The 12,484-nt window shown below is 48.8% G+C and overlaps 1 protein-coding gene across 6 annotated transcripts in view; it reads right to left on the bottom strand.

The window, feature by feature from the left end:
* SH2B2 (SH2B adaptor protein 2) overlaps positions 1-12,091 on the bottom strand; it is a 56,560-nt gene extending 44,469 nt beyond the window's left edge. For 2 of the 6 annotated variants that reach the window (XR_013833501.1, XM_079955599.1), the window contains exon 1: positions 6,765-6,977. The gene's annotated coding sequence lies outside the window, so the exon portion shown is untranslated. Of the gene's footprint in view, positions 1-6,764; positions 6,978-9,379; positions 11,180-11,998 lie in introns of those variants that run through there. The other 4 variants (XR_013833502.1, XM_079955596.1, XM_079955598.1 and 1 more) reach the window with 3 other exon arrangements.
* Positions 12,092-12,484: the final 393 nt, after the last annotated feature.

Consider the following 12,484-nt stretch of genomic DNA (forward strand, 5'->3'; position numbering starts at 1 on the left):
GAGCGCTCGGAAGATCCCACCCCCATTTGGCCCCTGGAGCCAGAGGTTCCCCATCCCTGTTTTGGAACAACAGCCAAGTGTCCTAAATTGGCTGAGGAATTATGGGAAATGCAAATCTATACCATATTAACAGCACTGCCATCTAACACAAATCCGAGCTGGGAAATTCAATTACATGCAGCATGTGAGCTGCAGTATTGCTACACTTGGTGCTAATTACTTTCAACGGTGCAAACTAAACAAGACACCTTGCAGGAATACCCACAATCCCCGGCAGCCTGCACAGAAATGCCTTCCCATGCAAAGTGGTCCTCTCTGCCGCGGGTATCGTGCTACAGCTTCACCATCCAATCCTTCCAATATAATCTCAAATACTCCCCCGCTGGGTGTGACTGGACACTCCAGGCTGTGTCCAGTTTTAAGTCCTACACTCAGAGTAGACCTACTGAAATGGATGGGACATGAGCAGCTTGCTCATTTGTTTCATTTCTTGGTTGCATGTCTATACCACCATTGCAGCCCCCGAAAGGATAAATGCATGACACCATTCTCTCAGTGTGGTATAGTGGTTAAGAGTGGTGGACTTGTAATCTGGTGAACCGGGTTCTATTCCCTGCTCCTCCACATGCAGCTGCTGGGTGACCTTGGGCTAGTCACACTTCTCTGAAGTCTCTCAGCCAAACTCTTCTTCTTCTTCTTCAACAACGGATTGAAGACCTGACTACACTATGAGCTGATTTACTTATAGATGTAGGCTTTGCATGGACAAGTGAAATGAAATTTGGAACTCATTTATGAATAAAGTAGGTTAAACACTGCAATTAACAATTGTTAACAGTAAACAATTACAATGTTTAACCTACTGTATTATAGTACAGTGGACGCTTGGGTTGCGAACGTGATCCGTGTGGGAAGCACGTTTGCAACTCGCAGCAGCGTGTCTGTGTGCGCGCGGGTTGCGATTCAGCATTTCTGCACATGTGCAAACTACAATTTAGCGCTTCTGCACATGCGCAAGCGTTGAAACCCAGAAGTAACCCGTTCAGGTACATATGGGTTTGGTGCGGTGCGCAAACCGAAATCGCGCAACATTAAGTGTCTGTAACTCGAGGTATGACTGTATATCTAGGAAGTGGTATACTATTCTTTGTTTTCTTTCTTCACGGTTTTAAAGCCACTTTTTATGTGTTGTATTTTAATTTAACAGCAACAACAATGTATATACCGCCATTTTATCCTAGGAGGTCCAGGTGGTGCACATGGTTCACTCCCTCCTTATTTAATCCTCACAACTAGGCAGAAGGTGTCTCCAGCAGACATGGCTTTGACCCATACTGGGCTTGGCAGCAGCTGAAACAGGTTCCTGCTAGGCTCACCTGGTGAGCCCACCCCGCCCCAACAACCCCCCACTGCCAGGCTGAAAGGGATTTGATCTACCATCAATTGTACCCATTTCCAGTGGGGGCGCCGTCTCGGCCATGTTTGAAAGAAGGGACCCCAGGGTCATCTAGTCCAACCCCCGGCAATGCAGGAATCTCAGCTAAAGCGTCCAAGACAGGTGTCCACCCCGCCTCTGCTTAAAACCTCCAAGGAAGGAGAGTCCACCACATCTTGTGGGAGTCTGTTCCACTGTCTCACTGCTCTTACTGCCAGAAAAGTTCTTCCTGATGTTTAGTCGGAGTCCCCTTGTAACTTGAATACATTGGTTCAGGTCCCAGCCTCTGGAAAGACTTGTTCCATCCTTCATTTTCACAGCTCAGTAACAGAATCATCTGCCTTGCACACAGATTTCCAGGTCCAATCTCTGACATTTCCAGGTAGGCCTGGAGAGGACTCCCCCGTGAAATCCTGGAGAGCTGCTGCCAGTCAGTGCAGACAGTACTGAGTTAGATGGACTAATGGTCTGACTCAAGCCTGAGGCAGCTTCCTGGTCCTTTCCACAAAGCTTAAAAGACGCATCAAAGGTATCATGGCAAAAGGAGAGGTGGGGGGGACCCCTGTGCTGCTCAAGCAATAGTTGAACTCCAAATCCCATCATGCCTGACAGCCGTATTGGCTGAGGCTGATGGGACTTGGAGTCCAACAACATCTGGAGGCCATGAAGGAGCCGCATCCCTGGAACAAGGTTTCACTGATGGTGGTCCACTTTTTGAGATGCATGCAGCATTACCCCGAGTTATATAGGCTATATTTTAATAGCAGCCGGAGTTAACAGTTATAATTAACATTCGCAAAACAGTTGTTAGCGATAAGCACAGGCATCCTGGCATTTGGTGATCTAATTAACACATGTATTGTGATGAGGAAAAAAAGAGAGCTCTGGGTGGTAAGTTTTACTCAGAGTAGATCCACTGAAATTAAAAGGCCTAGCTTAGTCCTGTTCATTCATTCCAACTGATGTGCTCCAAGTACAGCTGACTGCCACCCTTAATCACTATTAAAGTAGCATTGCCGTATTTCAAAAAATAAAAACCAGGACATCCCAAAACTTGAGCATCCCAGACGTCAATTCCACCTTTGAAATCCCAGTAATGTCTTGGAAAATCCGGACGTATGGCAGCTCTATATTAAAGCCAACGGTAACAGAACTGAACATTTTAATGAATTGATTTCAGCTATGTGGAACTGTTGCCCTGATAACAAGTAACATTACCTACCAGAAACAGCAGCTACATTTAAGCCGGTGGTCTCTACTCTCTGGACAATATTCCTGGCAACCCTTGTACCAGAATTTGCCTGGATTGGGAAATACCTTCTTAAAACTTCCATCCTTCTTTGGGATTTAGCCTCCCCTCCCAAGGCATCCTGGGACACTTAAGTCTCAGAGCAGGAAGTACACACATATTTACTTATATGTCACATTTATATCCCACCTCTTCTCTAAAGGAGCACATGGTAGCACACATGGTTCTCCCTGTATTGAGGGGTTGGACTAGATGGCCCTAAGGGGTCCCTTCCAACTCTACAATTGTTAAGATTCTATAATTCCCTTTATCCTCACAACAACACTGGCCCAAGGTCACCCAAGAAGCTCCATGGCTGAGTGGGGGTTTGAACCCTGGTCTCTCCCAGGCATTAATCCAACCCATGTGCTAGAGACAAGATGCATCTAGAATCCACAAACACTAAACCTGCAAACACACTGCAACTGCTGAGGTATAGACTGAACTGTTGATAACATGCATTTTTCAGTTTTTAATGTTATTTTGATTATTTTTTATCATGCCTTTCCTCAGAGCTCAAGCATGGCCTGCCTGCATTTTATCCGTGCCACGAACCCCCTCCGAGGCAAGTTAGGTTCAGAGAATGACTGACTAGCTTACTACTGTGAGTGCCATGGCCCAATGGGGAAAGCCATGGCTATTTAAAGTGGTTTTGTAGTCCTTTTAAATGTACGCTGAGAATGTGGCCTGCTGCGTTCACAAAAATGATCTTGCGCTGGTGAGAGCCCATGTCCACAATACCTGGCAGGCACTAGCTTGGAGAAGCCTGGCTTAGAGTGCTGGATTAGGCCCATGGCAAGCAGGTTCAAATCCCCACAGGGCCACAAAGACCAACTCAGGTAACTTTGAGCCAGTCGCTATTCCTGCCAACCTCACAGGGTTGTTGTTAGATTGGAAGTTGGGGGGGGGTTGAGGGAAATACATGCACCCCCCTACCCCTAAACTCCTTGGAAAAAGGAATTACAAATGCATCCATATAAATTGTAATGCGCTTGGGAGGTGAGCAAATCCTTCAGCTGCCTACCCAACCTTCCCAAATCTTGGTCCCATCTTCTAAATTATTACAAGAACTTAGGAAGGGGCTTATCTGCTAGAATGGCTGGGCTGCCACTCAGGAATTCATTTCTGAGATCAACCAACACATGTACAAGCTCCTTTTGACAGGAGCAATACATTCTCAACTGGTGGTGGTTTGTGTGTGGAGTGGGGGAGACACAAGGAGAATTAAGCATCCCTCCACAACCCGCAGCCAGTCAAGATCATTATTGAACGCTAGTTTTCTTGTTGCTAATGTCCTGCCAATGGTAGGAGCCCCCCACCAGGAAGCAGCACTTGGTTTTGTCCCATTATATGTGGCCACCAGTCATGGATGCTTTCTGCATTGCAGTGGGTTGGACTAGATGACCCATGGGGGTCCCTCTGTCCAATTCTACAGTTCTAGGATTCCTTTTCACTAGGCAACCACTACCCTTAATGGACTAGGACCCACGTACCTATGGGACCGCCTCTCCTGGTATGCCCCACAGAGGAACCTACGGTCTGCAAATAGAAACATCCTGAAGGTCCCAGGCCACAGAGAGGTTAGGCTGGCCTCAACTAGAGCCAGGGCTTTCTCCGCTGCGGCTCCAATCTGGTGGAACGCTCTGTCACAAGAGACTAGGGCCCTGCGGGACTTGATATCTTTCCGCAGGGCCTGCAAGACAGAGTTGTTCTGCCTGGCCTTTGGTCTAGACTCAGTCTGACCCTTATGTTTCCCTCCCCTTATGGTTTTGATCTATGGGCCACTTTTAAAATGAGGCTGCATTTTAAATTGCATTTTAACCTGTATTTTTAATTGGTTTTTTTCCTCTATTATGTTTTTACTGTAATTTTACTGGTGTTAGCCGCCCTGAGCCTGGCTCTGGCCGGGGAGGGCGGAGTATAAATAAAAATTATTTATTATTATTATTAATTATTATTATTATAAGACAAGGGCAAGCCCTTCCTCAATTCACTGCCTCCTCACACTTGAAGGATGTATTCAAGAGCATGTACCACACACACAACCCAAAAAACCCCGACAAGGGCCCAACCCCATTTGGTTAGGGCCAGAAACACATTATTGAACGAAAGCAAAAGCTCACTCCATATAGAAGCCTGCTTCCAACTAGTGTGACTGACAAATGGAAGTCAGAGAATGAGAGATGCAGTGATAGAACCGATCAAGGGGCAAATTCAGTCTCCTCACAACATTCCCATCCTTCCCAAACAAAGCTTTCCCCCCTGAGGCGAAGGGTTGCCATTAGCCATTAGCCCTAAATTCTTTGGTGGGGTTTCCGCCTTGGCAGCGAAGACAGAAGCATCCTCCACCTTTGACACAGATGAAATGTTTTGCATGCAGAGCACACACGGAGACACACACACACACACACACACACACACGCCTTGCCATTGCACCTTCTGCACATCCAGCCCACCATAATGGCAAGCATTCATGCACGGAGCTGTAGACTGGGAAGCAAAGAGGTGCAGGGAGCAAAGGGAAGGGTCAGGGGGTTGCTCAAGGAGCCTGCCTGCCCCACATCTGGAGCATACATCCACCTCACAGAGAATAATCTCCTTGCTCCCCTGAGTCATTTGCAGGGGGAAAACAACAGCCCAGGACCCACTGATGAGGAAGAAGGCAGGAGAGGACCCTACAGCCACTCTGACCCAATTCTCACACTACATGTGGTCAGTCAGTGGGCAGACTGGGAAGTCTCAGATACGGATTTCTGCAGCCGAATCTGTGGTTATCTGGTTAATCGCACCTGATGTCTGCCCACGCAGGTGTAGGTGGAAAGAGAGGAAAGCACGCAGGCAACCCACCGGCCCCCTCCCCTGCAGAAAGGCCTCCTCCCTTCACGTGTCTCCTTGCAAAATAATTGCAAGTCGGGGTGGAGGGGGCAGCCGTCGTGCTGCGTCTCCCAGATCTCATTAAGGGAAGGAAGGAAGGATTGGCAGGTTCATAGAATATGGATTATTCCCAAGAGATCGCCGTCCTCGCTTCACGCAACACCACTCAGGATGCAAAAAAACAAAAAACACCACGTCGATCTGGCCGTGTGTGTGTGTGTGTGTGTGTGTGTGTGTGTACGGCATTGTAATATGCAAGAGAAAGGAGGGAGTGGGAGGGAATCTCTCTCTCACACACACACGATCACCACCCGACAGAGAAAAGCAACGATAAATTGCAAACAAAACAGGCATAGCGAAAAGGAGGGAGGAGGAGGAAACATATTTCTCCCTAAATATTTCGCCTATGCATGCACATGCACACAAAAACACACACAGAGAGAGGCAACACCTAACGATTCTCCAAGAGGCAGTGCAAATTTACAAGAGGGGCTTGTGTGGATCTTCCCCCCCCCCTAAATAGCTGTCACGCACGCACGTGCAAAACACACAGAAGGGCCAAATTCTTCAGGACCAATTTGCACCCCAGAAGGTAGTGGCGTGTGTGTATGTGCATGCGTGTGTAAGTGGCGGCGGCGGGGGGGGGGGAGCCCCCACACAGCTGCACAATCCAGATGTGCACCTCCTGTCATTTTAAGGTGGCAGCGCTCGCAACACACCCAGCAGGAAGCAAACCCCGCAGGGGGCTGCTTTGCTTCCCCAGCAGACCACCCATTCGCGCTTGCGTTTTTACAAACCCCCACAACGTTACAAACCAAACTGATCCGGAGGGTGGAGGAGAGACCAGCGTCCCCGCACAGCCTATAACAGCACACACACGCAAAACAAGCGATTCTTAATGGGAAAGCCACAATTAAAATAATTTTTAAAAACTGCAAAAGGAGACGATCGGTGGAAAGCACCATTCCTTGAAATCGCGGCCCTCCTTCGAGCCACCCCCAGCAAACCTTCCCGCTCGTGCAAAGAGCAAAATCTTGGGATTAAGAGCAGGAGGAAAGGACCGCGGAAAAGCAGCAGCAGGAGGCGGCGGATTTTGCTGCTTCTTTTCCTTGGAGGAGGAGGAGGAGGAGAGGGCGAAGGGGGAGGCGGCGAGGGCGCAGCGCTTACCGGGCTTGGAGAGGCATGGAAGGGGCGTCGGGTCCGCCCGGGCTCGGTCCTCGCCGGGCGGCGTCGGTACCAGGGTGCAGGGACAGAAGGGAAGCGCTGGGGCGGGCAGGCGAGCCGCTACCGGCGCGCAGCAGCTCCCGCTGCGAGGAAGAGGCGCCCCCGCCGGTGCCTCCGAGCCGGCCCCGGTCTCCTCCCACTGGCTCGGCGGAGAAGGGTTTAAAGGGCCCGGCAGGCGGAGAAGGAGAGGTCATGTGACGAGCCGGCTCTCGCTCACCGCCCCCCCGTCACACACCCGCGGTAGGCAGGGGTTGTCTTCAAAACAAAGAGCAAAAAAGACGCCCCTGAGCATGTGCAGAGCGCGTACCTAACTAGGCAGGGACAGCTCTGCTCCGTGTGAAGACGTGGTTATTTTTTCCACGTTGTCAAGCACGTACAGGGGGCGTGTCCCCACCCCAATGAATGACCAGGTCTGATATGGAATCACAGAATTGGAAGGGACCCCAAGGGGCATCTAGTCCAACCCCCTGCATTTTAGGAATCTTTTGCCTAACGTGGACTTCGAACCTGCGGCCCAGAGTCTCATGCTCCACCAACTGAGCTATCCAGCTATCATACATGAAGTTAGGCTTTCTGAAACATACACACAGGCAGACAACTGGGGCTTAAGCATGAACAGAGGGCTTTCCTTTCCTTGTTTAAGTATAACCAGATACAGCTCGGATACACAGGGGGTTACTTTTAAGAAACAGAGTTGATTCGAGCATGTTGAATGAAACCTTCAGACGTGATATTCAGGGAGTTTTTAAATATAAAAAGTGGATTCCGTGAACTTGAGCATGTGCAGAGTGCATTCTCGCCACACTGAGTGAGCATGGCACTTAAGTAGCCACAATTTAAAGGAAGGGAAAAATTGAGTTGGGGCAGCACATTCTTTCCTCAGCTAAGAGCCACCCATCTGCTGTAATATATTATACATGAAGTGATTTTTAAAAGGTCTTTGTGTACACAGAGAATGCCTTTCCATCCCTCCAAGTAAGTAAGCGCCACAGCAAATGCCACCCTTGGTGGAGGAATAGTCCTGCTTTAAAGAAAGGATAAACAGGGTGCCATTGAGAATGTGCAGAGTGCCTGCCTGCCTCAAACATAGCCTGATGCTAAGACATGGTAATAAAAAGCAAGGGAGGGGGAAATGGGAGAAAACACATTTTGCTGCCTGAGGCGCAGAGGGGACTGACCACTTCAAAATCCAAGGCTGTCTTGTATTCCATCCGCCTACCCCATTCATAACTTTCCAATCATTCAGAGACTGCCCCGAGTCTTTTCTGCCCATCTCCTCTGCTGGCCAATCACACCTGTGAACAGCACAGCCAATCACAAATATTGTTATGGGCACCTGGTCTCACCCTTCAACTTTGTCTGATGGTGGGAGGAAGGGAGCTGGAGAAAGGGGCCTCTCAGCCTAGCCTACCTCACAGGGTTGAGTTCAGATAGATGCTAAGCAATTGTACGGCTGCATTTTAAGTGCCACATAATACTCGTTCCGCATTTGTAAAGAAATTGATCTTCACTGTAGTCTTTCTGGCGACTACTAAAAAGGTGTTTGTTTAGGCTAGCCTGTCCAGATATGCAGAACTTTCCCGTGTTTTAATCTGTGTTTTGCTTATTGCTGGTTTTCATTATTTGAATGATTTAAATAGCTGGTTTTAACTGTTTTTGGATCATTTTATTGTTTTAATCCGTTTGAGGGGTTTTTGTGGGTTTTTTTTTTTTTTTACAATCAAGCGGTATGGAAATTATATGAAAATAAATAAATAAATATTTGCAAGTGGGGAGGACAAGGAGAAAACCAGAACAAACTGACCACCTCCAGCTAAGGGTCACCCTTAGCTGCCCCACTGGGTCCAGTGGTCATCAGCCATCTCTGTTGGGATGAAGTATGAAATGGCATCTGCACACCCCATTCTTTGGTTGACAGCCAACTGATCTGGCAGCTCAATCTTACATCAGCAGCAGCACTGGGACAGTGTTCGTTCTCTCTCTCTCTCTCTCTCTCTCTCTGACACACACACACACACACACACACACACACACACTTGGGGAGCAGCATGTTAGTTTACGGGGTGACGGCCAGGCCACAGGAATGCCAGTTTGGCCCCCACGACTGGGTGCCCGAGGCCATGAGTGCCATGGCCCTGACACCGAAATTTGTTGGTGACCGGCCCCTTTCTGGGGAATTTTGTGGGTGCTCAGGTACCCAGGGAGTTGGCACCTATATTCCCGGCCATATGGCACAAACAGTTCTGCTTTCCAAAACCTCACAGTCCAAAACCTTACAGCACCTGCCACCTGAGGCAGCTGCCATATCACTTTGCCTGATGGAAGGGCCGGACCCTAAACCTGAGCTTGCTTTATTTATTTATTTAGAGCACTTGTGCCTTGCTCTTCAGCAAAAAAAGCGCCTCCCCAGAGCGGCTTGCACATCCAATAAATTAAAACCACCCGCAGGTTTATAATCTAAGAAATCCGACAGACAAGGGAAAGGGGACAGGCTGGGAAGAGGGAGGTGGAGAAGCAAACTCAGGTGCCAATTCTCAAGTAGTCGTTCTTATACTGACCAGTTGGCATAGTAATAATCCCAGGGTAGGTGTCTAGTGAGGCTGGTCTTTCAGCAAAGCATATAGAGGGAGTCCTCCTTCCCATCTCTTCCACTGAGACAGCCTGATGGAATAGAATGTCAGTTTAGTATCCAAAGTCACTCCAGACTTTTCTTCTAAGTGCTAGAGAATGACGTATCCTACACACCTATACTTGGTAAATTATCAGTACATCAGCCTTTTCCAACCTGGTATTTTGGACTACAACTCCCATAAAACCAAGTTGTCTTCCAGGACATCGGGAGGGCACCAGGTTGGCGAAGCCTGCCTTGCAGCAGGGGTAGGGGAACATATGGCTCTCTGGGTGTGGCTAGTCTCCAGCTCCCAACATCCTGGCCATCTGGAGGACTGCAGGTTCCCAGCCCTGCCTTACAGGATGGCACAGATGACAGAAATATTAAGAACCTCCAAGGTTTCACAACAGAAAAGTGGCATGCGCTTGGAAAACCCCAATTCTCATGCCAGGCTTCATTGCCCAAGCCACAGACCTCCTTGTACACTCACAAAAGGGTAGCTACTTACACATCACCCAGAAAGGAAATGCATCATCAAAATAGCAGTCAGGAGAGGACACAGATTTGCATAACATTTGGGCTTACTGATTTATAGGCACGTGTGCACATTTAGAAATAATTGCTGTAGTTTAAATAGAGATGCAGAATATCTCGCCCCAGTGGGTGAGACTTTGATCTGGAGACCCTTATGCCCCTTCAGTCTCCTGTCTAGGTGCTCAAGTCTCCCTTTTTGTGGGGTAGGGCTGTAACTCAGTGGACAAGCACCTATTTTGCACAGAAAAGGTTCCTGGTTGGGTCCTCAGCATCTCCCAAGTAGGTCTGCCAGGGTCTCCACTGAGTCCACTCTGAAACCCTGGAGTAGGGTTTCCCAAACTTGGGTTTCGGGTGGTTTTGGACTATGATTCCCATCATTCCTGACCACTGGTCCTGCTAGCTAGGGATGATGGGAGCTGTAGTCCAAAAACAGCTGGAGACACTGCTAGTACAGACCAAGGATAGCCAATATGGTGTCTTCCAGGTGTTGCTGGACAACAGCTCCCATCATTCCTTACCGTTAGCTATGCTGGCTGGGTCTGATGGGAGTTGCAGTTCAACAACACCTAGAGGGCACCTTCTGCTGAGCTAGATGGGCCAACAATATGATTTGTATGAGGCAGCTTCTTATGTTCCTATGTCTTTTGTTATTTTGCTCCCTAGAGCACCCATTTCCAGACTCTCCAGATGTTTGGGGCTGTTTGAACCCTAGCCTCCCCAGTCCCATGGCTGGCAAGAAGCAACAATTTGACCTAGGCCACCATACATCAGTCCTTTTGTGAAGAGGGGTTGATGGTTCAACAACCCCGAGAATTGCAGTAGGGGTCTCCTAACACCCCTCAGCCACCTTTGACAAACAACGGCTCCCAGAATTCTTTGCAGGAAGCCATGATTGTTCAAAGCAGTTGCTGTAAATGTATGGTGCAAATTTGACCCTAGTGGCTGGGTGCCTCATGGTGGGCTACCTTCTTCTTGAGTTACAATTTCTACCCACCATGCTTGGACTTGTGACTGTTTATCCACTTTATTCACTGCAGTCCTGAGGCTGAGGGGAAAGAGGTCAAGAAGCCTCTTGTACCATTGACTCAGAGAAGGCTCCAACTTTCACTCTCTCTTCCCGCCAATGTTTCCATTTCATATTGATTGTTGTTTCTGATGAGTCCACGCCGCGTCCTTGCTGACGAATCAAGGAAACTCGATCCACCGTCCTTGTCTATGAAGAGGAAGTAAAATCTTACACAGCAGACAATTTACCTCTCCCCACCATGCATCTGTTCTCTCCAAGCAAGGTCCAGTGACATTGTTACGGCTAAAATCTGGGTGCGAGGCTGTTCTGCCACCCAGCTCATCGGACTAAGTCCGTGGGTCCCTGCGGAGGAAAATGAGCTCAGCCGGAGACAGGAGCAAACTGCAGAAGATCCAAGTTTATTGCGCAACAGGTTCAAGGCGAGATTGAACAGTGAGAAAGGGGTGACATGAGTTTTTGAAACTCCCTCCATGTCCCAGAATACAGTGCAAAACACGTCATGAATACATTAAAGAGAGGTTTGGTTACACAGATTACATCATGAATATATTAAAGGGAGGTTGGGTTACACAGATTAACATATGGAGGAGGGAGGGGGGAATATGCAGAGCTGGAGATATGCACAGATAAACACTTCCTGGGGATGAGAAAACAATGGTCCCAAATATGCATAGTCTGCCACCTGACATTGCCTGGAGGAAAGGCTGATCAGAGCGATTTGACAGGATTAGGGTCTTGACACCTTGAGGGATTATGGAGGACAGGGGAGGGGTGATGGAGTCCTAGAGAAATTGAGCAAATATATTGTAGCGAAGAAGGTGAAGAAGACATGCCCCCCCCTTCCGTAACAGACATCCTGAAGCTGGTGCTTCTTTTCCCAACACTAAATTAAACTCAGGTTTACGCAATATTCAAGCATCACCCCCCCCCAAATACCCATACCCTCCAGGAAACTGGGGTAACACTGGTTTGAGGGGGGTGGGATGTGTTGTAGATTTTCCTCACATGATCAAGAGAGCTGTTGACAGGAATGCGTCTGAGGAACTCCGAGGTCAAGTCAGAAGGATATCAACTCCCTGCACATTTGCAGCCTAACCTTAAGAAAAAAATTAAAAAGGTAAAGGTAAAGGTATCCCTGCCTGTACGGGCCAGTCTTGACAGACTCTAGGATTGTGCGCCCATCTCACTTAAGAGGCCGGGAGCCAGCGCTGTCCGGAGACACTTCCGGGTCACGTGGCCAGCGTGACAAAGCTGCATCTGGTGAGCCAGCGCAGCACACGGAAACGCCGTTTACCTTCCCGCCAGTAAGCGGTCCCTATTTATCTACTTGCACCCGGGGGTGCTTTCAAACTGCTAGGTTGGCAGGCGCTGGGAGCGCACCCCGGCATGGGGATTCGACCGCCGACCTTTCGATCGGCAAGCCCTAGGCGCTGAGGCTTTTACCCACAGCACCACCCGTGTCCCTAAGAAAAAAATTAAAGGTGTCTTAAA

This window comes from Podarcis cretensis, assembly GCF_951804945.1.
Source record: "Podarcis cretensis genome assembly, chromosome: 15".
Taxonomy (NCBI): domain Eukaryota; kingdom Metazoa; phylum Chordata; class Lepidosauria; order Squamata; family Lacertidae; genus Podarcis; species Podarcis cretensis.